The sequence below is a fragment of the Uranotaenia lowii genome, chromosome 3, assembly GCF_029784155.1.
Source record: "Uranotaenia lowii strain MFRU-FL chromosome 3, ASM2978415v1, whole genome shotgun sequence".
Classification (NCBI taxonomy): domain Eukaryota; kingdom Metazoa; phylum Arthropoda; class Insecta; order Diptera; family Culicidae; genus Uranotaenia; species Uranotaenia lowii.
The window spans coordinates 203,158,343-203,184,783 of record NC_073693.1 but is presented as its reverse complement, the minus strand read 5'-3'; the positions used below and the strand labels follow the sequence as shown (position 1 = coordinate 203,184,783).

The 26,441-nt window shown below is 32.1% G+C and overlaps 1 protein-coding gene across 4 annotated transcripts in view; it reads right to left on the bottom strand.

Annotated features, from left to right (window-relative positions):
* The window catches only part of LOC129757426 (protein slit), a 549,037-nt gene that overhangs the window by 465,986 nt on the left and 56,610 nt on the right, over window positions 1–26,441 (bottom strand). The gene's annotated exons all lie outside the window — the stretch shown is intronic.

The window sequence follows — 26,441 nt, the reverse complement described above, 5'->3', positions numbered from 1 at the left end:
CAAGAATTTGCTATTTTCAGGTTTAAACATGATACAAAGTTTATTACAGTCTAGCAAAAAAAAAATGGTTTGTTCTGTTTATTTTAAATATAAAAAAACGTAAAAATATTAGGAACAGATAAATTATCGTTATTAATGTTTTTTACTTGATTTTTCGGTCTTATCGGTGAAAAGTTATGTCCTTTTTAGTTAGAACATCTTTAGAATTTTAAAATTTATAGACGAATAGAAAGTTAGAAATATATCACACACCAATTTTTTGTTCAGCACGGGCGAACTAGGGGAAAATTGTACAAGACACTCCAGCAACGGGGTTGATGGCCCATATAATTATTTCTCAAAATAAGTTGAGAATGACAAGCTTTTCCATCATTTCTTAGGTGAAAAGTTCATTTTTACGACTTTCATTATTAGAACAGAATAATTAAGCGATTTTGCTTAAAACTTGTTAACTTTCATGATAAACATGTAAGGTTTTACAGTAAATCAGCCATCGCAGTCTGATAAAACTGCAGCTTTCCATTTCTCCACACGAATGAACTTTCGGATAGCTTTTAATATTTTGTTATATTCCACTAACTTCCTAACATTTTTCACTAAAAACAATCAATTCAAAATTGGGGCAACATGCACGCAAGACCACTTGTTTTACGCTCAATTTTGCTGTTAACTTTTTAGAAATATCAAAAATCACAACGAAATGTCATTTTTTTATATGCTAACTACCAAATTACGATAAAAATGTTTAGTTTATACAAATTTCACCCTTTTTCAAGTTTGAAAGGTCCACCAATCTCGATTCGAAACCATATTTGCCACGAAATCAGCCAAGAAAGTGAATTTAATTGCCTACCTTTAGGCGTTATTAAATGGATATCAAAAAGTGTATTTAGTGATTGAATGAAGGATGATAAATTGATTCAAAATCTGTTTTTAGTTTTTATTGAGGGTTATTAACTACCTGATTTGGTAGTTTTGACTACTAAGCCTTGCTTTAGAATATGCTTGTTTTTCTCCTAGATCCGTTCCTGTGAGCACCGAACTTTGTAGGAACGATTCGTCGTCGTTGCTGCCTGGTTGATTGCAATTTCCCATTTCGCCATTAGCAGCCTAACCTCACCTCGTCGTCGTGCGCCCTTTCTGTCCAATAAAACTGTCGAAGAACGTGTCCGTCAACATGGTCGATCCCATGACTCCTCTCCTTGCCTTGGCTTCATCCGGAAAAACGAAGCCTTCCAGGCATCCCATCGCGAGGGCAGAAAAACAAGGCCAAACTGCCAACGGGCGAAGAAGATGATTAGTTCCGATTACGGACCAATTTCTTTTCCTTTTTCTGCCTGTCGTGTTTTTGCACCGACAACTCTTCCAGCTCTCTCACTGGAAGCGAAACACGAGTTCCGATTCGAGGATGGTCATGAATCACGACATCACGCGTCACGGCAGAGGCTTCGGCTTTGCTCTGAACGGTCACTTAGAGGCTATCAAACAGGCTTCGAGTACCAACTCTGGTAGGTTCCTAACATGTTCCGTCCAATGATGTTCTCGGTTCGACAGAGAACGTGTACACATTTTTTCCTGCTCCAACGAAAGGGTCAGAGGACTGAGAAGAAGAAAATAGAAGATCAAAGCCCTAATCGAAGCCATTTTAATAAGCAATCCTTGATTGTTGGTTCTTCTGTGCTGTTTTTTCTGTTCTGCTCAGTTCTGTTTTCGGTTGGGAGGCGCGAATTTGCATTTCAAATCGAACTGCCCCTTATCGTGACAAATTAATCATGTACCCTGGAGGAATAACTCATTTAGTTAGGTGCTGCGTTGATGAAGTTGGCCTGTGGTCTGCCAATGATAGTATTCGGCTGTAATTGAACTGCCAGTTGCTTGTTTTATCCCATTCTGCAAACCAAGAGGATTTTTTTAAACTGGTGTAAATTTTTTTCTTCTTTTAAACAATACCACACAGGAAAGGCAGTTTCAGTTTTGTTAGGCAAAAATGACAAAAAATGACAAAAATGACAAAAATTAAAAAAAATTACAAAACTGACAAAAATGACATTAATTGACAAAAATGACAAAAAGACAAGAATGGCAACATAGAATCAAATATCATAAAAAAAGATGAAAACAACAACATTTAAAAACATACAAAAAAAAAATAAATCACAGAAAAATTAACAATTATGGAAATAACAACAAATAACAAAAAGTATTAAAAATTACAAAAAATCCAAAAATAACAAAAATTACAAAAATTACAAAAATTACAAAAATTACAAAAATTACAAAAATTACAAAAATTACAAAAATTACAAAAATTACAAAAATTACAAAAATTACAAAAATTACAAAAATTACAAAAATTACAAAAATTACAAAAATAACAAAAATGACAAAAATTACAAAAATTAAAAATTACAAAAATGACAAAAATTACAAAAATTACAAAAATTACAAAAATTACAAAAATTACAAATATTACAAAAATTACAAAAATTAAAAAATTACAAAATTACAAAAATTACAAAAATTACAAAAATTACAAAAATTACAAAAATTACAAAAATTACAAAAAATCCAAAAATAACAAAAATTACAAAAATTACAAAAATTACAAAAATTACATAAATTACAAAAAATACAAAAATTACAAAAATTTCGAAAAATACAAAAACTTTTCAATTGACAAAATTTCCATAACTGACAAAATTGAAAAAATTGACAAAATTGAGAAAATTGAGGAAATGAACAAAAATTGACAAAATTGACCAAATTGACAAAACTGCCAAAACTGACAAAATTGACAAAATTGACAAATTGACAAAATTGACAAAATTGACAAAATTGACAAAATTGACAAAATTGACAAAATTGACAAAATTGACAAAATTGACAAAATTGACAAAATTGACAAAATTGACAAAATTGACAAAATTGACAAAATTGACAAAATTGACAAAATTGACAAAATTGACAAAATTGACAAAATTGACAAAATTGACAAAATTGACAAAATTGACAAAATTGACAAAATTGACAAAATTGACAAAATTGACAAAATTGACAAAATTGACAAAATTGACAAAATTGACAAAATTGACAAAATTGACAAAATTGACAAAATTGACAAAATCGACCAAGTTGACAAAATTGACAAAATTGACAAAATTGATAAAATTGACAAAATTGACAAAATTGACAAAATTGACAAAATTGACAAAATTGACAAAATTGACAAAATTGACAAAATTGACAAAATTGACAAAATTGACAAAATTGACAAAATTGACAAAATTGACAAAATTGACAAAATTGACAAAATTGACAAAATTGACAAAATTGACAAAATTGACAAAATTGACAAAATTGACAAAATTGACAAAATTGACAAAATTGACAAAATTGACAAAATTGACAAAATTGACAAAATTGACAAAATTGACAAAATTGACAAAATTTACAAAATTTACAAAATTGACAAAATTGACAAAATTGACAAAATTGACAAAATTGACAAAATTGACAAAATTGACAAAATTGACAAAATCGACAAAATTGACAAAATTGACAAAATTGACAAAATTGACAAAATCGACAAAATTGACAAAATTGACAAAATTGACAAAATTGACAAAATTGACAAAATTGACAAAATTGACAAAATTGACAAAATTGACAAAATTGACAAAATTGACAAAATTGACAAAATTGACAAAATTGACAAAATTGACAAAATTGACAAAATCGACCAAGTTGACAAATTTGACAAAATTGACAAAATTGACAAAGTGGACAAAATGGACAAAATTGACAAATTTGAGACAAAATTGACAAAATGGACAAAATGGACAAAATTGACAAAATTGACAAAATTGACAAAATTGACAAAATTGACAAAATTGACAAAATTGACAAAATTTTCAAAATTGACAAAATTGACAAAATTGACAAAATTGACAAAATTGACAAAATTGACAAAATTGACAAAATTGACAAAATTGACAAAATTGACAAAATTGACAAAATTGACAAAATTGACAAAATTGACAAAATTGACAAAATTGACAAAATTGACAAAATTGACAAAATTGACAAAATTGACAAAATTGACGAAATTGATTAAATTAGCAAAATTTACAAAATTGACAAAATTAACAAATTTGACAAGATTGCCAAAACTGACAAAATGAACATATTTGACAAAATTAACGTTATTGAAAAACTGTTAAAATTGACATAATATCCAAAGTTATTAAAATTGACACAATTTACATATTTGTTGATGATAAAATAATTTTTTTTCTCTGTAAAATGAGACGATTAACTTTATAAGAATATTTTGAAGATTTTTAATTATTATATAAGGATTTTTTTCAAACAGATATTATATCTCAAAGTACAAAATTTGTTTGGAAAAAATCAATGCAATTTATTCCTTATTTTTAAAATACTCAGATGAGAAGATCGCTTTTTGACAAATTAAAATGCAATGAAAGGGCTTTAATCTGGAGACAAACAAGTTTTAGGGCAAGTATTTTGAAGTTTGAGTTAAACATAGCATATCGTTCTCATCTAGTTTTTAGTTATTTAATGTGCAAAATATAGATCACACAAAACATAAACTTTTTCACAAATCCTTCCTACGATATGAAAAAAAAACTTTCAATGCTTCAAAACTCAAATACCGGTGAAATCTATGGTCAATTTTAAAATTTTGAAAAGAAATTACGAGAAACGATTAAAAATTCTTTTTTATAAATTCAATAACATTCAAAAGTTTACTATTTTTGGGTCAATGATAAAAATAATGTACTTTTATTATTTTTTGTTCCATTTTTTGTTTTTGAAAATTAAATACTTTCATGGTTATTGATCCGTTCTGTTGAAAGTTTTGATATTGTTAACTAAAGTATTTAAAACTTCTTTTATTTCATAACATTTCAAAAATTATTAATTTTTTCACTAAACCTTACGATTTTTTTTTCAAATTTTCAGGGCGATTTTTTACCAGTCAAACGTGACAAAAAAATCACTAAATTTATCCATTCGAACAAGAATTTTCTGATACCCCAAAATGCTTAAAATAATCCTTGTTGGACTGTAAGGGAATAGCATATCATTTCAAAAGATAGAATAAGGTTTAATTTGAAATACATAGCTTGAGCATTCCAGATTGACAAGTTTTACCCAGAATTTCCCGGATTTTCAAAATAAAAAATCAAATTTTTAATTTCCCGAATATGGAGGCAAAAACTAAAATTTCTCCAGATTTATCCATAATATTCGAAAAATGCGTACCAAAATCTTAAGCCTAGTTTACATTGTTTTTTATTGTTTTCGCGCCAAAAGACTAAGCTTTTAAAATTGTTTTTTTTTCGAATAAATTTCCAATAAAATATTTTCCAACTGAAAATTTGTTTTCAATATCGTTTTTGCGCTCCATGGAAAATAATTTTTATGTGTATATCTCTCACCATTTTTTTTTTTTTGAGAAATTTTAGAATTTTGCCAGATTTATCCGGGCTTTACCTGATTTTTGGGTGAAAATGCCTGGATTCCGCGCCGAAACCGTTCTAAACCGCTAAATGCGCATACTAAGGGGAATAATCATTTTCTCCCATATCTCAATAGATAGAAGTCGAAAAACTATTTGAACAAGAGCAAGCAACTGTTTTTTATATGTTAGAGCAACTTTTTTGTTTAAATCTCTTACAGTTTTTGAGAAAAGATTTGATTATAAAAGTAATCAAAATAGCCGATTTCCGAAACCGAGCGCGCTAAAGCGCATATTTAGGTTTCAACTATGTTTGAGTTCCACTTGCAATATTATCATATAATTAGATTAAAAATAGTAGAAATTGGTTTTAAGCATACGTTATGTTAACATATAGGCGTAATTTTAGATATTTCATAGTTATATTTTGATCATATCATATTTTTATCAGATCACTAGCTGACCCGTTGTGCGTTGCAACACCTTCCAAAAATAAATTCATTTTTAAGAAACTATTTCAATTTGTTTTTTTTTTGTTGGTATCGTAAGTGCTCGGTTTATTAAAAAAAAACTTGTTTAAAGTGCCCCTCTCCCCTTCCCATCCTCAAAAGCTGGATGGAGGAAGGGATCGCATTTTTTCGTAATTAAAAACTCTGATATCAAAGTTGGTTGGCCATGGGGTCTTAGGGATGAATCATCCCAGAGGATGAAAATCCCGTATAAAAAAAAAAAAAAAAAAAGTTGGTTGGCCATAACTTCAATAATACTTGAAATAGCGACTTCAAACTAGCTTAATTTTGCTATTCGAATTAAAATGTTATTATTTCACTGAATATATACTGCAATTTTCATATTTAAAAAAGTCATGCATTAAAGGGGGAATGGGGGCATTAAAGGGGGAATAAAAATGCACCCAACTTTTAATTATGAAAATGCTGATATTTTCTGTTTCTCAAAATCATTTCAGTTAATTTCGAGACATTTTTTTCCATTAGGATTATTTCGGGGACTGGGGATCCAGAAAGACCCAAAATCAGTAAAATAGTTTTTAAAACTCTATATATTAGACAGATATATAGAGTTTAAGTTTTATTTACGTTTTTATTCAAAAAACGTGCACAAACTATCAATAAAATTGATTTTTAATGCTAAGGATGGCCCCCCGATTTGCTTGGACTAGAGAAGTACCAAATAATAGTATTCGACCAACGGACCTTTTTCAACTTTTCGACCAAACGAATATTCGGACGATTATTAGTATTACATTGAGTTTTTAATGGAAAAAACCGAAAGCGATTGTTTTATTTTTCTTCTATTTCTTGCATTAAAATACCTCTTATGTTTAGTGTCGATTATTTTCAACCAGAGTCTTTTTCAAGTAAGGTGTGTATTCGAATAAAATGCAACACTTTCATTTGTGGATAATTTTTGGATTTAACAAGTAATATAATCTTGACATGCGCAAAATTATGTGGCGATCTGTCAAGTTGTTTTTGAGATAGCGTCTATTGAATAAATTCATTGACCAACATTTTTGGGCAAGATCGTGAAAAATTTAGGGAAGTCTTATTGAGAGACTCCAAAACAGCTGCAAATCAACTATGTGATCAAAATTCATGTGGTTAATCGTTCTAGAAGTCCTCGAGGATTTAACAGTGAGCCAAAATTTGAATAAAGTTTAGAATGATTACTCCATGAAGGTATGGGAAGTGAGGGATTTAACAAAGCGTCATCCGAACCTTCCACTTGGTGAAGTGGTAAAGCAAGTCAATTTATCAGTCTGATTCTCCCAACAAACAAAACAAACAAACACAGTGTCTAAATGATCAAAAATAGCTTTGCACCGATAAAAAAAAAGAAAATACGACAGTTAAATCGTGAGCAAAATGGTAAACCCGTTAGCGGGGGGAAATTTTGAAAAAAAAAATACATCGTGATGTAAAGTGATCCGAACTTTCTAGCGAGTAGGGTCAAGTGGGGTAATTATGAACACGGGGTAATTCCGAACAAGTGCCATACGCGTTGCTGTGGGGGATGAATGAACACCAAAAGTTCCAAAAGTGGTAGTTTAACATCCGATTGATAGCTGTAAGGTGTTTCCGATCTGTTTTCAAATCATAATGATATCATTTCAGATGTTTTAAAAAACTATTACCTCGTGAAACGGAAATCGTTTCGGACAGTGTTCAATGTTTTGAATATCAGATCATAGGAAATCCTGCTAGAATATTGATATCCACTGTTTTACATGCAGTTTATGATGCTTTGTCTGGATTTTGAAGAAATTTTGAAAAATTTTATTCGCACTGGTTCACAGATGAGTGTTCATATTTACCCCATAGTTTCCGTCCTATGGGGTAATTATGAACACATCTTCTTATGCCTTTCCTGACATTTCTAATGCTTTTTAATGGTCAAATGATTTGTTCATCAACTTAGGGGGCCATTCACTAATTATCCAAGCATTTCCAGACCCCTTTCCCCCTCCTCCCCTTGTAAGAAATTTCTTAAAAAACTACTCCTCCCGTCCCCTTTCTATAACATCTTAACGTATTAACGACCGTGAAGAAATCTTAGCCGGGAAACATAAACACTCGGCATTTATACCACAGAATCCACTGGACGAAATTCAATAAATTTCATAATTAAATTAGGTCTACAATGTGTAGAGTTTTGAATTTTTGAGAAATTGATTTTTTTTCCAAAATTGAGATTCGGATTTAGAAAAAAGCTCTACCAGTTCTTTTCAGTCTTTGCAAAAACTTTTGAGCCCAATTTTTTTTTTTCAACTGAAAATAAAGTTTCAAAAGTGGAAAAAAGTGAATAGAACAGAAATTTTGAAAAAAGCTCAATCTGTAACTAAATTTAAACAAGTATTAATTTTGTTTAAATAAATAGTGATGAAAACTCGATTTTCGTTGATAAAAAAAAGGCAGTCAATAGTTTTACTGGTAATACCAAAACCGAAAACCTGTATCCCAGAAATAGTTCTCTTATACCGAGTACAGGTTTTACGTACTTTCAAAACCAGGTTTTTTGATAATTGATAAACAATAAGGTTATAAACCAAAAATGTTTAATTTAACTAAAAATTAAATTCCCCTTTGTTTACAAAAGGTTTGCTGATAGAGCTTTTATTCATAACTGTGTGAAATTTAACATTACTATGAACCTTAAATCTCTGTGGCAACAGTAAAATATATGAAAAACTTTGATAAATTCAATAGGTGAATAAATCCACAAAGCGAAGATCAATTTTCCTGAAGGTTTGGACAACGTGCTGCTATTCAGAACATTAGAATTACAGCAAAAAATATTTTTTTATGTGTTAAATCCGGAAAAATCTATTTTCTTGCAGTCTAATTTTTTACTTAGATACTTTTTTCAATATTAATTTAAGCCTACCCCTTTTCTGATACCTGTTAGGTACTTTTTTCAATGTTAATTTGTTCAAATATTTTTTTTTTAATTTGGTGCAAAATGAACCTGTTTTGGTTGAAGATTTTCTCGTTAAGTTTGTTGAGGAAAACTTCGGTAGTACTTCAATTTTTTTTTTGAAAGAATAGAACTACTTATGTGAACTTTCAGATAGTTGATAAAAAAAATTTATAAGTGTAAATATTTTTCAAAACTTTCGATCATATAGAACTGAGAAGAATTGTAAAAATGACTGTTCACTGATCCAAGAAGATTTTAATAAGTGTTTTTGTGAAACAACCCTTTTAAAATATTTTCGAATTTCCTGTATATGTATAGGTTGCAATTTCATGATACCTCGCACGTACGTGAAAAGCCTATCCCACGACATTTTGGTGAAGATATGATGTTTGCTGCGCAGGACATTTTAAACGGATGTAAAAACTATCGAGTAGCCTAACTCGTCTAAAATTTCACACGAATTGAGAGGTCCTATCAAATAAAATGTTCTGTAAAGACGTAAAGAAACGGAAAAAACCAACCAAAACGTAAAAGATGCAACAAAGAAATTAAACTCTCGAAACTAAAGATAGAAAAATATCAATTAAAAAGAACACTAAATAGTTATTTTTCTATTGTTTTATAATTTAATTTTGATTAAATTTGTTTATTTTGCAAGTTTTTTACATGAATTTGAGTTTTTATAAAACAACCCATTTTCTTGTTACTGCTAATTATTTTCATTATTTGGTGTTGAATTGAGATTTTCTGACAATATATGAATCATATTGGACAAGTCTCGGGGTAAATATGAACAGAGTTTGGGGTAATTATGAACATAATTTTTTAAGTAAAAAATCACCATACACTTCTTACTATGGATAAATGTAACGTATAACTACTGTTACTTTTTAAAAAATTTATACCAAGTTCGTAATCCGTGTTCATAATTACCCCCTAGAGAGTGGGGTAAATATGAACAGACGGGGTAATTATGAACAGACGTCCCAAGGACAGAGGTTGCGACCAAAAAACAAAAGTTGTTCTACAGAATGATGAAGAGCACGGAAACATTCATTGATGGTAGCTTCTCAAAGTTTGCGATAAGAAATTAACATATGGTGGCTGTAAGTGTGCCAAATGAAGAAATTTTGTTCATAATTACCCTACCTAGCCCTACCTGGTAGATGTCCTGGCAGAAATTTCTCATTGAGAAGCCTCGTTTGAATGTTCCAGTGAAAAACAAGAGGACCAATAAAAATAAAGTATTTCTAGTTTTAAATTTGGCTGACGATCTGGTGAAGATGCAAATCGAAAAGCGGTAGATAACGATTAGCCAAATTAACGGCCAAATATATGTACCTACAAAAGCAACCGTTTTCCTTCCATGGTACTTTCAAAGGTTTCTTAAAGCTAATACTCTTTTTTGGTTGGATCTGGATTCCTCCCATTACACGAAAACTGTGATGGAGTGATAAAAAGTTAATAATGTTTTTTTTCTTGCAGATGATGGACAATCTGTTAGACTTGTCATAGGTTGGAAAAAAAATTTGAGTTATTTTGAAGGTCATTCACCAGGAAATGAAGAACATCAACTAAAATAGTCTTGATTCAGAAAAACGGTAGTTCAAGGTGTGCAATATAGATGTTGCCCAAATATTTTGGTCAATAAACTTACTCACCACAAAGTTTTGAGCATGTAAACATTACGTTATCAGGTAGTATTTTATCAAATTTCATCCATCCGTTCAAAAATTATTCACAAATTAAAGTGTTGCATTTTTTTTAATATAGTTTTAGGGATCTCATTGATTTTATCACCAATTCCTTAGAGCTTCTTTTTTTCTGGTTAAATATCTAAAAATTAAAACAAAAGTACAGGATCGAGATTAAAAAGAAGTTACTGTTAAGAAAGTGAGAAATGGGTCTCCAGGCATTGAAATTCGAAGAGATTTTTAGAAAATGAAAAATCTGCATTTAAAGATCTAAAAGAGAAATGGATTTTTAGTGGTGCAGGTCACTCTATATTCGAACATATAAACAAGGCAAGTTGAGTGAGGTGATCTTAACTGTTGAATCGTACATTCTACCAGTTTTTTTTTTAAAAAAGGATTGACAGCTGACTCAAACAGAGAGAAACATCGTAAAATATATGAAACGGATAATGTCGAAACTGATGCCTAGAACACATCGGGAACAGTAACAGTAACGCACTATTAAATACTACAATTAAACTTTGTTTGTCACGTCAGCATCCAGCTGTCAAAATGTTGGCTTCGTTGCTTGTTAGCATACTAATTTTTTTTAACATTATGCCATTGGTCAAATGGTTTGTTTGAACCCAGATTCAGACCATACAGTGTGCAAGTGTATCGGTGGTGTTCCAAATTATGTTTTATAGCAGTTTTGAATCGATATTTTCAAGAAGTGGTACAAAAAATTACCCAATGTCACGTTATTCTGACATTTGACAGTGGGATTGTAATTTTTTTTTCGATAAATTGGATCTTATTTCGGTGATCCAATTGTTGTATAAATGGGATCAGTGTTACAATTACCCTGAAAAATCTTAGATATGAGCTCTGAGTATATTTGAAGCATCCATTAGAGGCATTTTAAGGAAATAACTATCGAAGGAGTTTCCAAAAATAAAATTGCCAATTTTCAAATTTCAGGGTAAAAAAAATCATTGAATCTTTAAAATGGACATTGAATTGATAGATTTTTTTTTCTAGTTAATCTCTCTTCAACCATTGCAAAACCAACGTGTTAGAGCCATACTCTAAGCAAATATAAAGTGTATGTACAGTACATGTAGAACTTATTTTGATTAACGTCAAATTACAATTCTGTTTTAAATTGGTGTGACAATGTTTTAACGGCCGGTCCACCTATCCTGGGTAACTGAAAGTTGTGCTCCCACTTCCACTGAACCGATCCAGATGTGATTCCGGTAACCATATCAGCAACGTGAAGCAATAGTTATAATTAAACATGCAAATGATATTTTCCTGGACCGAATTGCATTTATCTCATGAATATCAATTGCACCAATAGTAGTCCTCAACTCAGCACAGCATATCACGGGGCGCGCTCTTGTTGATCCAATGAATACGCTAATTAGAAAAACACGCGCTTCCATTTACGATTTTCTCTGTTTGTCAAACCGGCAGCACGTTGTTAACTCTCGCAGTCGTCCTGGTCCTGATTGGAATGAGTAGGACGCCCGTCAATGGATGACGACGACGACGACGTCCCGGTGCCGGAATGTGTGAAATGGAATTCATTAGTGTTCCCGTGTCGTACCCGGCCAGTAGTCATTCATTAAACGAAAGTTTATTGTAATTATTGTAGAGCGTTCACTTTCAATTATCGCACGCTTTGGAGACGGGAGCGGTTCAAATCCGTTTGTTTGTTTGTTTTCAAACGAAATGGTTGTTACTTTTCGAATGAATGTAAGAAACTCTTTTATTTTGAAGTTCTACAATCCAATCATCTAATTTTGATTTCGGATAACTGGTAGTTAAATTTCAAAAGTGAAACATTCAACTGCTCTCAAGCAAACTCTCGGGTCCAGCTCTTAAGTGATGCAAATAAAGTAATTGAGTAATTCTTCGCTTCAAAACCCAACCCTTACCATCAATGTTGTTCCACCCGTTTGACCAGAATATCCAAAGTTGGAAAATGTACCCCATGGCGAATGGGATCGCAAACCGAACCCAACCGTATGATGCTACCGGACACTTTATGATTCCAATTCTCCATTCGCAGTCTTCCTCCGGTTTCCACACACACACACACATTTTATCGCTTTCATCCCTGAGGGCAGCCGTTAGATACCCACCCATGAACCAGCTCACAGCAAACGGAACATAAAACTCATTAATGCGCGGACATGGCGCTCCCATGCATCCGGCCCGAGGACAGAAAGCCTAGTTTTTAATTCTTGCTACGTGTTCCCATCCCGGTGTGCTTGTGTTCGAGCGATTGCCTGCTGAATCAAATCCTGAAAATAGTGTACCTAGCACGAACCAATCAAGCGCTGCATGCCGTACATGTGAGATACGCTTCTCAAATCATTAAACTAGGATTTCCGGATTGTTTCATACGAACTTTTTTTTTTTGAATATTTTCACGCGTCCCCGTAACCGTTGAATACTGTTCCTAACTAGTGCGTGTCGTGGCGATGCGTGATGGAACAAAGTGAGGTCCGAATTAAATCCGATAAACAGAGCGAGGTTGGACCTTTTGATTTTGTTACTGAACTACTTACTGGTGTGGCGCAAACTTGGTGTTTTGAATACTTTACTGTGACAAAAGATTGACGAATTGAAATATATCTTTGATTTTGAATCCTGGGGTCTCAAAACTATTCATTTCGCTTTTAAATAATCTCTGAATCTAGAAGTTTATAACTGGTAGTAAAAGTTTGTTTAAAGTTTAGATAAAAAAAATTATGAATAGGAAATGATTGAATGTTTAGGCCGGAGGTTATACTCCTCATTTTCAATCGAACTCCCTAAAGATTAAGTGTCTGAATGAAATAAAAATATATTGACGTTAAACAGCACAAGTTTTATCAGTCACGAACAGACATGCGTAAACTCGCTTCAGAAAAAAATCGTTCTGCTGATTTCTTCCGAGTTTAATGCGTTATGTGCAGATTGATTTTATCTTCGTTCCAATCATCTACGTCAATAGACGATGGAAGCGAATAGTTATTTTTTCTCTCCTTAAGAAAAACCCGTATGATCTGTCAAAAGTTGGATGAAATTTTGGCTGCATCCCACTTGCATTAGTGGAAAACCATCACCCAAATTCGGCACCGCTCCAACGGCTATGCACACAAAACGAAGAGAATAGTTATGCATTGATGATTTAGAAGCATCGGAGGAATAAAATCATACAACGAAACAATAGAACGAAGTTTACCGAACACAAAATGCGCACGAACGATCGTGGCTCGACGACCGAGCGAACACCACTCTCTCGTTCATTTCCTCGTTGTCCGATTGATGTGTTCGGCTGCCGAAGAAACACGAGTTTGAATTTTGAATCCACACAGAACTGTACGTTCGTTTTGCTGATGTTTCCTTTGATTGCAGTAAACTCGACCGAGTTTATAAGGGATGAATGACTTTTAGAAGTTAAAATCCATCCAAATAAAAAAAAAGACCGAGTTTATCCAAAGCTCTATGACTCTTGCCTTCCGAATTGAACCAACCGATAGCATCATTGCAGTTTGAGTTTAACGAATTAAAATCCATCTGTAAATAAGGCTATGTGCAGAGATGTCAATGTGTCTGTTTTTTCAGGTTTTGCTGATTGTTTGAGGCTCTGCCTGTCAACCTGATAAGCCATTGAATTTGTCTGATTTTCTAAAATATGGCTGATTTTGCCTGATTTTTGCGAATGTGATGAAAAATGGGTAATAAGAAACTGGATTAGGTACCATTGCTGAAGTGAAATAGTGGAAATGTGGCTGAATCAAAGCCATCGAAAGATTCTCTTGAATTTTTATTTAAAAAAGGGAATTAAAGGGAATCTTTAGATTGCTTTGATGCTTTGATTCAGTTGAATTATTCAACCAAGTAGGCTCACAACACATATTAGAAAGAAAATTAGGAGCGGTGACCAAAAAAAAGGTCATCGAAATTTCTATTACTTTATCGTAGCCTGATTTTGCCTGATTTTTATTTCACCAGTTGAGTGATTTTTTGAAAAAAAGATATGTTGGCAACCCTGGCTATGTGCGAGTATGTGACTCGCGATTTTAACATGCCTAGTCATGAATTTGTTTTTACTTATTTTTGTGGAAACTTAAAGGCGTAAAGTAAATGTTTTGTATATTCTGAGATGAAAAGAGCAAACAAACTTCAGGAAAAAAAAAAGATTTCAGCTTTTGGATGAAGTAAGAAGAAAAGCTATGTTTTTTTTCAAATTTCAGCATTAAAATATTTATTGTAACATCCCTATATAATAAATGAATGTTTGTCTGTCTTTCTGTTCCCTATAGACTCGGAAATTAGTGAACCATTCATTGTGAAAATAAGTATGTACAGGTTTTGGGGCCAGAGATGGTTCCTTAAATACTTTCAAACGTCCGATCCAGGGAGGCTTCTATACAAAATAATAAAAATATGGCATAATTCGAACAGTTTTCAGAAACAACTCAACCGATCAACGTGAAAGTTGGTGTGTAGCCGTTTTCAAGACTGGAAATGTTTTTCAAAATACTATCAAACCCCTTCAAATCCAAAAAAAGGGGGCCTCCGATGCAAAATTAACAAAAATTCTAAACAATTCGGACAATTTCTGTAAACTAATGAAACAATCAACGTAAAATATAATGTATAGCCATTTTTAAGACCGGGAGTAGTTTCTATAATACTTTAAAATCCCTCCAAATCCAAAAAGGGGGGTTTCCCATACAAAATTAACAAACATTTGACACAATTCGAACAATTTTCGTAAACTACTGAACCGATCAACGAGAAATTTGATGTGTAGCCTTTTTCGAGATCGGGAATGGTCTCTATAAGACTTTCAAACCCCTTCCGAATCCTTAAAAAGAGGCTTCCTTGCAGAATTACCAGAAATTTAACACAATTCGAACAACTTTCGGAAACTTCTGAACCGATTACCGTCAAGCTTCGTGAGTAGCCGGTTTCAAGACTAAGAATGGTTTTTATAATAGTTTCAAACCCCCCCCCCCCCCCCCCTCCCAAATCCAAAAGGGCGGCTTTCATACCAAATTTATAAAAAAAAAATTGACAAAATTTCAACAATCCTCGAAGGATTTTTGTTAAAAATTGAAAATTTTTTGGCGTTTTTACTCAATGAGACGACCTTTTGAGGTTACAAACAAGTTTTTACATAATTAGATGTTATATTATTGTTATATCTCATTTATAAGTTATCGCATATTCCAAATTTTGAGAGCATTTTGTTGCCTGTTGAAAGTACTACCAGACCTACTTTTTTTTCAAAATTTTAAATTTATGCGTTTCTGAGAAATTTACGATGCAAGAGAAAAAGAAAAAAAAACTTTGCACAGTTTCCTTTAAAATCCATCATTTTTGAATTGATAGCTGACAAAACCATTGATTATTCAAAGAATTAAAAGTAGTGGAAAAGTATGCAAACACTGTCAAAAATGTCCAATTAGTTCAAATCAAGCATTGAAGACAAAAACATGATCGGAAATTACGATTTAGGGTCATCAGGAAAGTCAATGTTCATTCCAGAATTTTCAATTTTTAAAAAGCAAAAAACTAAGTGTAGATCGCAGAAATGTAAAAGAAAAATTTCTCCAATAACCCGAAAGTGTTGCCTAGCTATGAATCATTCAAATCTTACCTCAAACAACAAGTTTTTTCTCATTCCAGAGCTCGTAAGCTGAATAAACGGAACCGAGGCTATGGGACAGATGATTTCTGATGGACGACAAAACTTTTGAAAAACCCTGTCTGCTTGTGGTAAGGTCCTTAGCAGAATCAAGTTTGTATTTACAGGTAGTTTTATATAAAATATAGTGATTTGCCAAAATTCTGCTCCTGTGGAAAAGTAAAACAATTTTGAAAACGAAAGCTTAGGTTTTCGCTATTTTTAAAAGCCAAAAAAGAGTAATCTTATGATCTATACTTACCGATTATTATTTAAGTCCAATCTCATGATGGTTCTACTTCGTAATTGACAGATTTTTCTAGCAGAAATTCAATTTGAAACGCTTTTAAATGGCTCAAAAATAATCGAGTTTCGTTAGTTTTGAAACAGCTGTACCCACTAAATTGCCTTTAGTTTCTCCAAAAAGAGAAGAATTGGATCAAAAACTAGCAGAAATTAAAGGACGAGAATACAGACACCTAAAAACAGATGAGACAAAGTCTAAGTTAGAAAAACTGATCAATATCAAGACGAAAAAAAAGTGTGTGCCGGCCGATGGGAGATACCATGAATAAAGTAGACATTTTGCACACAAAAACTGATGAATAATTTTTTTGAATTTTTTTCATGAATTATCATAAGATTATCTTTATTTGCATCATAGAAAGTATTTCGATCAAACGACTAGTTTTTAAGATAGGGTAACGGACCTTTTTCGGACCGCTTTGGGAAGTGGCAATGCTATTTTCTGAAATAAAAAAGTACATGTTACAGTTTTTGACTGCTATATCCGTTCATTATGAAGATCATGGCTTTTTCTATCGTCGTTTTTTGCAATGTAGCAAGATTTAAGCCTATAAACTCGTTTCATCGATCATTACACTGGTCGGTATTTTAGACCACCAGGTTTCTATTTTAGACTAGCCTATGGACCTATTTTGGACCACCCTTATACAGAATAAGAATTTTGCTATATGTACGGCAGCGATAAATGCGAAATTATGCGAATAATTCAGTTAATTATTTCTTTTCTTATTCTTGTAGTCAACTTTTGTGAGTTCGTGTTAATTCATTCCTGAACTAACTTTCTTCAAATTTTCTCCAACTTAAATTTAGAAACACTTGTTTGTTGAATATTTCTTTCTACAACCATCTGTTTTTTTACAACTTTTTATGCTTTAAAATAGTAATTTTCTATAAGAACAGATTAAAAACAGAAAAACTCCCCTGTTATATAGTGTGTTTCAATTGTTTTGAAAACTCCAACAGAACACTGCAATCTCGACGAAATTTGTTCTTCAGTGTTAAATACTGGACAATTGGCTTATCTTTAGGTTCAATGTTTAGAACGCAAATCTCCTTCAGGCGACCTAATGATAAGTTAAGAAAGTCTGACATAATCAACTTCGCAACATCAATTGATGCATTTTGACTTCCAAAATCGTAGTGGATTTTGTTTTGCTTCAGTTCTGTACAATACATGATTTCAAAAAAAAAAAAAATGCGAGAATCATGCGATTTTTTTAACCATCTTAAAGGTAGAATTTTTCCGCGGAAATATATCAACAGTTTTTTTTAATTGCATAACCACAGGGGCTAAAAAACTATATTTGTAGTTCTTTTTCGCATGTAATTTTTACACATTAAATCTTTTTTCCTAAGTTTTGAAACTTAATAGGACTATCTCACAGCTAATAGCACTAGTTTACAAAATTTTAAAAAAATCGTGAACTTGATTAACTGACCAATATTTTTAATGTAAAATCGGGCGCTGAATCCGAAAATGAAATTCAAAAAAATCTCAGTAGAACCGTTTTTGAGTTATGCTCCAAATATGAAATTTCGAAAAAATTAAAAAAGTTCTTGTACTTAGATTAAAATATCTCGGACGACATAACAGTATTTTGAAATCCCTCTTTTGCATATTGAAGGTGAATAAGTTTTCTATCGACCATCTGAACACTGTTTTTGCGTTTGACTAACAGTATTGCTGATATTAGTGACTTTATGAGAAAAAAAATTATAAAAAACGCATTTTTTTAGAGAAAATTTTGTTTCAACGAAAGTTTGAGACTCGATGGTAGCATTTAAAAAATTTGATTTTCTTTTGCGCTTAAATGTCGATTCAAACAAAGATTTCAAGTGGTTAATTATCAAAATCGGTGGAAAACTGAAGAAGTTATGGCTACTTTACCATAACTCAAATTTTTGGAGTTTTTAATAATTTAACGAACCGCAGTACACTTATCATAGTATAGGAAGAATGAAACATGATAAATCTCACTTGCTCCATGTCGAAATTATTGATTAGCTTACCAGAAGGTCACATGCCAAGTTTCAGGAAGATCTGACCATAGGGAGGGGTTGCTTAAGTCTCAAACGTGAATAAAATTTTGAGGTATTTTGCCCGGAAGGAACGAAAAATACTGGTTTTTCATCAATCACTTTTTTCATCACTAGCTGATTGTTTTTTATGGTTAATTTTCTTAAAGCCTAAGTTGAGACAAATATTTCACCCGAAGACTGTAACTCGATTGGATTTGAAACAGAAAAGTTATTGAGGTTTAAAGGCCGCAAATTTTGTCCAACACGCAATGAGTACTTTTTACGCATTGCGTTTTATACGACAATTTTCGACCAAAATACAATCTTTGAACCTCAATAACTTTTCTGTTCCAAATCCAATCGAGTTACAGTATTCGGGTGAAATATTTGTCGTAACTTAGGCTTTAAGAAAATTAACCATAAAAAACAATCAGCTAGTGATGAAAAAAGTTATTGATGAAAAACCAGTATTTTTCGTTCTTTCCGGGCAAAATACCTCAAAGTTTTATTCACGTTTGAGACTCAAGCAACTCCTCCCTATGGTCAGATCTTCCTGAAACTTGGCATGTGACCTTCTGGTAAGCTAATCAATAATTTCGACATGGAGCAAGTGAGATTTATCATGTTTCATTCTTCCTATACTATGATAAGTGTACTGCGGTTCGTTAAATTATTAAAAATTCCAAAAATTTGAGTTATGGTAAAGTAGCCATAACTTCTTCAGTTTTCCACCGATTTTGATAAATAACCACTTGAAATCTTTGTTTTGAATCGACATTTAAGCGCAAAAAAAAATCAGATTTCTTAAATGCTACTATCGAGTCTAAAACTTTCGTTGAAACAAAATTTTCTCTAAAAAAATGCGTTTTTTATAATTTTTTTTCTCATAAAGTCACTAATATCAGCAATACTGTTAGTCAAAAGCAAAAACAGTGTTCAGATGGTCGATAGAAAACTTATTCACCTTCAATATGCAAAAGAGGGATTTCAAATTACTATTATGCCTTCCGAGATATTTTAATCTAAGTACAAGAACTTTTTTGATATTTTCGAAATTTCATATTTGGAGCATAACTCAAAAACGGTTCTACTGAGATTTTTTTGATTTTCATTTTCGGATTCAGCGCCCGATTTCACATTGGAAATGTTCTTCGGTTTACTGAGTTCAAAAATGCTGTTAACTAGTGTAGTTGAATATATTTGTTGTTATTATTGTCATACTTTTAACTGAGAAATTTCAACTGTAACAAAAATTGAACATGTTACACATTTGCCGATTTGTTGTCATTTTTTCCCAACCCCTCCCTTAGGCGGGGATTATATTTCGTCTCTTCTACCTAACCAAGTATATTTTTCTCTTGAAAATCAACCCTGAATGGTTGTAGCTTTTAGACCAAACTGTCAATAATTTTTTTAAGATGCATAAAAAATGCCTTAATAAAAAAATGGTGCAAGTCTAGTTTTTTCATGTTTTAAAACTTCTTTAAGTTTTAGCTTTTGACAACTACTTACCAAACAGTTGATGAATAGGGAACAAAAAGTTAGTTGAAACAATAATTGGCTTGGTTTTATGTCGTTTTGAGTGAACCCTGTCTAAGAGCGGGTTTGGGCTTTAGCGAGTTGTCTAAATATAATAGTGCCAAAGTTCCAAATTTTATTTAATTATAATAGGGGATTGAAGTAGTGAGCGAGCATAGTTCTTTTTATATCGTCGTACAACTTCTTATTGCGTTCATGAACATTTAACAGCACGTTTTATACCTAAGTTGAGTTGAGTGGTCCAAAATAAGTTCATAAGGTATTAGGTAGGACCTATTTTCGACATGGGACAAATTGCTATTAAAACAAGTTTTTTTAGTTGTTAATTTAATCATAGCTATGCAGAAAACCTCTTGAAAGTTGACTCCAATTATGGCACATCCTCCTGAAATGAGCTTAATTCGGCCCAACTGTGAAAAATCAAAACTTTACTTTAAATCTTCTCTCCCTTATCCGCCCATGTAAATGAAATGTTAGATATGATTAGATTCAAAGTAAGTAGGTTCAACTATATTTGTTTAAAATTTTCATGATAAGCATGATTTATGAGAGAAATATTGGAAAAAGCCTCAAGGTAGTCCAAAATATGTACCCGGTCCACAATAAGTCCGTTACCCGTTCGTAACCCATTTCTAAATGCATTAAGCTTTATGGGCTTGTGATATAGCTCAGTTGGCAAATCAGTTGCTTCCTGAGCCGATGTCCGCAAGTTCGAGCCCAAGAGTAAATATCGAACACAGTTGTACCGGATAAGTTTTTCAATATTTGTCCGCCAACTGGAACGTTGATAAAGCCGCGAATGCCACAAAGATGGTAAAACGACTATAATCGAAACAAAAAAAAAGCTTTATTTTCTAAATGTAACATACATATTAGGAACAAAAACAATTTCTTACTGTTTTAGTGTTTAGTGTCTTAGTGTTGTTGTATTGTAGATCCCTCCTCTTTTTTCTTAAGGGTGGCTCCTTCCTATTAAATTATGTTTAGACTCAAAACAATCTAGAAGTTCAGACGCCATGAAAAAAATTCGCTTTAAATAATGTGGAAATTGAATTAAAAAGAATGTAACGCACCTAATTTTTCCAAGCAAGGGGTAGCATTGCACATCGGGTCAGCTAGTCTTGAAAATAAAGAGATGTGATTTTCGTTAAACAATCTATTGTCCAAAAATTTAAAACTTGTCCTAAGTCAAGTGGAAAATTAGTGATTCTTTATAATGAATCAAAAACTTCACTCCAAAACTGTGATTTAGCTCAGTTTGCACTTCTAAAGTAAGTATTTTAAACTCATATTTGCTCTTTTTAAATTCTCTGAACTTTTAAAATCAGAGAGTTTTTTTCCTTCAAGTTTAATTAATCGTAATATCGTAATATCGTTTATATAATCGTATAATATTATCTACCAGATTTAAAAAAAACGTTGCCCGGGATTCTATAAGTAAAATATCACAAAAAATACAAATGACTAAACAAACAAGATTTAAATAAAGTAGATTGAAAGGAATTTGAAATGTTTTCCTCAAATATATAAAACCAAAGAAGGAAGTCATTGAAAGTGTAAATTCTATCCATTTCTTCAAAATTTGTCAACGTTTAGTTTGAAGCAAATTCGTCTGTAAGCTGCAATAGTATCAATCGACAAAACCTTCAGTGATCCCAATTCGAAAAAAAACGGTTAGGCAAGAGTTTGCTCTCAAAACAAAAGGCAGGTAACACGCGGCCACTTAAAAGGCATATTTATGAATTCTTTCATTTTACGTGACTGCAAAAACAAATTCCTTCTCGCGATTATCGTACAGATTGCTTGTGTTTTTTTCTTCTCCTCGTACACCTCGTTGTTTTCGCTTTACTCCCAAGCAATCAAGAATTACCAGATTTAGTCCGATTTCGTTGTCTTTCGTTCGTTGTCTCTGTTTGTCCTCCCGCTCTTTCTCTGACTTCAATTGTGTCGATTCTGATGGATATTGCAGCAGCTTGCAAGAACTTCGATATGAGCTGGTTTCTTCTTCGTTCGTCTTACTTACAGAGGTTTTTCTTCGAGTCTTAATCCAATTACTTTCCCACATAATTTTGCACGAAACACGACGGCGATGAAAATGATCAAAAAATTTAATTGACCATAAAATAGCCATTTTACGACGCCCATAATTTCTCCAACATCAACTGCGGCAACAAGCCGATCAACATCAAATGAGACGTTGATTTTTTTTTCCTTTCAAACCATGCATCCTCCAAAGGGAAAGGGGGGATGATTCCGGGCAGGAGAAGATTGGCGGCGAATAAATGCAGAAAGAAACATTCTGCACCGCACTTCATCGCCATCATCATAATCGTCATAAGTGGAAGAGAAAAACGGCCAAGCCTTTATTGCTCTCGGTTTAAGATTATATTTGCTTGCCCGCAACATCATCACCCAGGCCGCTATCGTGATCATCATCGTCATCATTAGGTTCGTTCCTACGACGACGTCGACGTCCCCCTTTTTTTGCGAAAGGTCTTAAGTGACGAAAGTGGAGCTTTCTGATGGAGTTGTAATTTAATCCCCTATTAGATGCTAATTCCGTTTGTGATCGGAGATCAGGTTTATTTTAGCTTAAAGTAAACTAATTGATGGACCATTAAATTAATATTTTCTGTTTCCGATCTTGATAACTTAAAAACTTGTGTCACAGAGGACCTTTTGAAAAACTTTCCCCAAACCCATTTGGTGCCGACCGAGATGAGTCGTTTTGGCCAAACACACTCACTACACACTCACTCGTGCTCCGGTAATCCACCTCCGGGCCATTTGCACTGGCACAATTAAAGTGCACATTTCACTTTAATTTATGAAATAGTTATTGCCTTTTTCCTCCTGGCTGGCTGACTGACTGACTGGATCACGGTGTTCGGGTTCGAATGAATCAGTGAGTTTTATGGCCCCGTTTTTACCATCCCGATGGTAAATGGGATCGTGTTTTTCCCAAACCAGCGAGTTGCTTTTTGTTAACTGATGAATGGACATCTGTTTGAACTGAGTCTTCTAGATTGATCGAAGATATTGTAAAATCCTATTTTATTGGGAAAAAGGAAGCTGAGAAAGGTTTGGTTAGGTCCGATGTGATGCTTAACAGATTCTATCGTTGAAGATATCATAAACCATTTTTAATAACAACGTGAAATATGATTTGTAATGTAGGTTTTTTGATGATTTAACATTCGGAATTGATCATTTTGTTTTGAAAAAATAACAAGATATGATGAAACTATCAAAATCGTATAAAGTCTACCAACTCTTCCCTTTTAATTACATCACTTGAAATAAAAAAAAAATAAAAAAAACTGAAATGAAGGGTTGACTAGCACGCAATATTTACACTTATAAAACCTTTATAAAACAAACGCTATAAAAGGGTACGGTCAAACGAGGCATCATGGTTAGATGTAAAATGTGTTTACCACAACACAACACAAAAATATCTTTGAATGATATCAAAATGATGATGGTATAGTTTTTGGATCACTCAGAAAATTAAAAAAACGAGCAAAAGATGAACAAATTTTTACATTTTTCGATGCCGTAAAAAAATATACCCAGTATGACGGATTGGATGAATGATATCTTCACAAACTTCATATTGCTTTTATTATCCTATTCCAACACTATTCGTGTAAAAATATTTTCCGGAAAAACATTTTTTTCAAATTAAGATTTTTTGTATAATTCAGTTACCAGTCTGGGCTAAAATTCATCAAAATGCAAATCATCACCTTTTGAATCTCGTTTCCATATGGTGGAATATGATTGATTTGCATACCGTGTTAATTTCAAAATTTCATCCATCCATTCTATGATTCCAGCTAGTAACATTTTTTTGTAGTATTTTTTACCTCTAAAAGTATGCAGCACCTTCATGCTTTTTCTTTTTAACATTTTTGACAGAACAATAAAAAAATTAGTTTTTTATGAGTTATGACATCATAACGTTTTCATTTGATTATTCATAACAAAAATTTGGTCTTACCCTTTTTTCTTGGTCGGGTGAAAATCGCATGTTTTCGTTGAATTTAAAAACAACTGGTGAAACCAATAATTTTTGTAATTACTTCAATCTGATGTCCAATCAACCTTAAAACTTTTGATGAATAAGCTGTATGATTATCTGTGGACATTAAGTTTTTAGAAGTCAGAAGTTTTAGAAGTTGTAAAGTGTTGCATGATGCCCCATTCGAGGGTATTCCACAACAAATTGCATCACGATAAACGCTGAAAAAATTACCTTCTTTTCAAACGTTCAGACAGTAAACATTCAATTGTTTTTGATTATTTCATGTCACTTCAATACTTTGTAGGTATATGCTAACAATCGTTCAGAAAACTCAAATCAACTCAAAAGATTTTTTGCTGTATAACAAATGAAAGCAGCATCTTCTATATACCTACAGATACCAGCTTTTTTGTCAATACTTCCTTTAAGTTGACTTCTCACTGAATGTTAGCTTCAAAATAGCACAGCATTTATAAATGGGTCCTAGGCAGGCCCGTGTTGAATACTCGTCTTACTCATGATTACCACACAAACACAAAAAATAATAAATTTGATTGGAAAAATAAATCAAAATTTACAAAACAAATCTCAATGAAAGTCTCGCACAAAGCAAATACATATTTTGTCACCAACGCGCATTAAAATTTAGTTCTAAAGTTGCTATTACAAATCTTTTTAGAACTTTTTAATGATCAATTCAAAAATCATGATCGATTCAATAAACATGATATTATATAATTAAAAACAGGCCGGAACAAATGTCAATTTCTAAATTAATCACACGCACCCCCCCCCCTTCCCCCCAAATTTTCCAAAAAATCCGAAAAGAATAAATTAAGTTTAAAATTTTTTAAGGAAAATTGGAAAATTTATCAAATATTCGGAAAATTATAAAACAGATTGCGGAAGATAGGAGTTTTATCACATTTTATTTTCTTGATCTTTCGTACAATTTCTTCCAATTCATTTGTTTTTCGCATTATTTTTTATCATCCCTCTCCACCCGATGTTCTAATTCCGAACGATAAAAGAAGGATTTGGAATTTGTTCCGGCCCAAATGAAAAGTTTGAAAAGTTCAAAAAGTTTCAATCGCAGGTTTCAAAGTTTCAAATTATAAGCTCTAAGAAGTTTGTCACTTTGAACTGAAATATTGAGTTCTGGTAAGAACAGAAGGTAGAATCTATGTTTTTTTTAAAAAAAATCTGATTCTGACTGTGTTCATTATACTGCATTGAAATGAGGAATAATATTATGATAACATGCAATATTTAAAAAATTAAAATTCAACAGTTTTCTTTAATTTGGAATAATACCATTGCAAGTATTTTTGACACTACTTCTGAAAGTTTAAAAAACTAGATTTTTTTCAACAAATATTTTGAAACCTGAAAACGATTTGATTTCAGCTTAAAAAATATTTTAATTCAATTTGTTTTGAACTTTTCCAAAACTCTCTAAATGAGAAAAAAATAAACAAATTATAAAACTTCAAGAATTTATTTTCTCTGAACTTAAGGTTTCTGAAGTTTTGGGGAAAGAAGATAATTGATTTTGAACTTCTATTTTAAATGTTGTTTTTTTTAAAGGTTTTTCTTTTTAATTGAGAAAATTCTTGAATTTTTTTAACTTATCTTCAAATGTTATTTTAACACCAAAATCTGAAAGAATTTTTCCATATTCAGATTCATAACACCCAAATTAATCAAAATTACCTTTTTAATTCGTTGCACCTCAGAAAAATGTAAAATTTTTGGCCTTATGTAATTAATCAAAACCTTTTCAAATTTTATGATAGGCATCGAGAAGAACAAGAAAAACGAATCAAAATTGAGACGGAAATTGGTTGCTTGGAAAATATTTCATTTCAACATTTATAATTGCAATAACTATTTTTTGAATTATTTTTTAAGTAATTAAGAAGAGGATATAAGATTTTAGATTTTCACTGCTTATTATTTTGACCATCGTGAGAGGTAAGATTAGTTTTGAAATTAGGTTCGTTTCAAACTCTGTTCATGTTTAGTTATACTTCTTGAAAAAAAAATCCATCATAAAGACAAGGTATGGTTTTTGTATGTCAATTTTGGAGTTCCAATACAAAAGGTTTATTGAATTGCAATTGAAATTTACAATTAAAAATTAGTTTCAATTTGCGAACGTCTTACAGAGTCGTTAAACGAAATGTTTCAAGCCAAGGGTAATTTATGACTGAACTACGCCGGAGTACAAGCCAAGTTTTTTGACTAGCTTGTTAACACTTA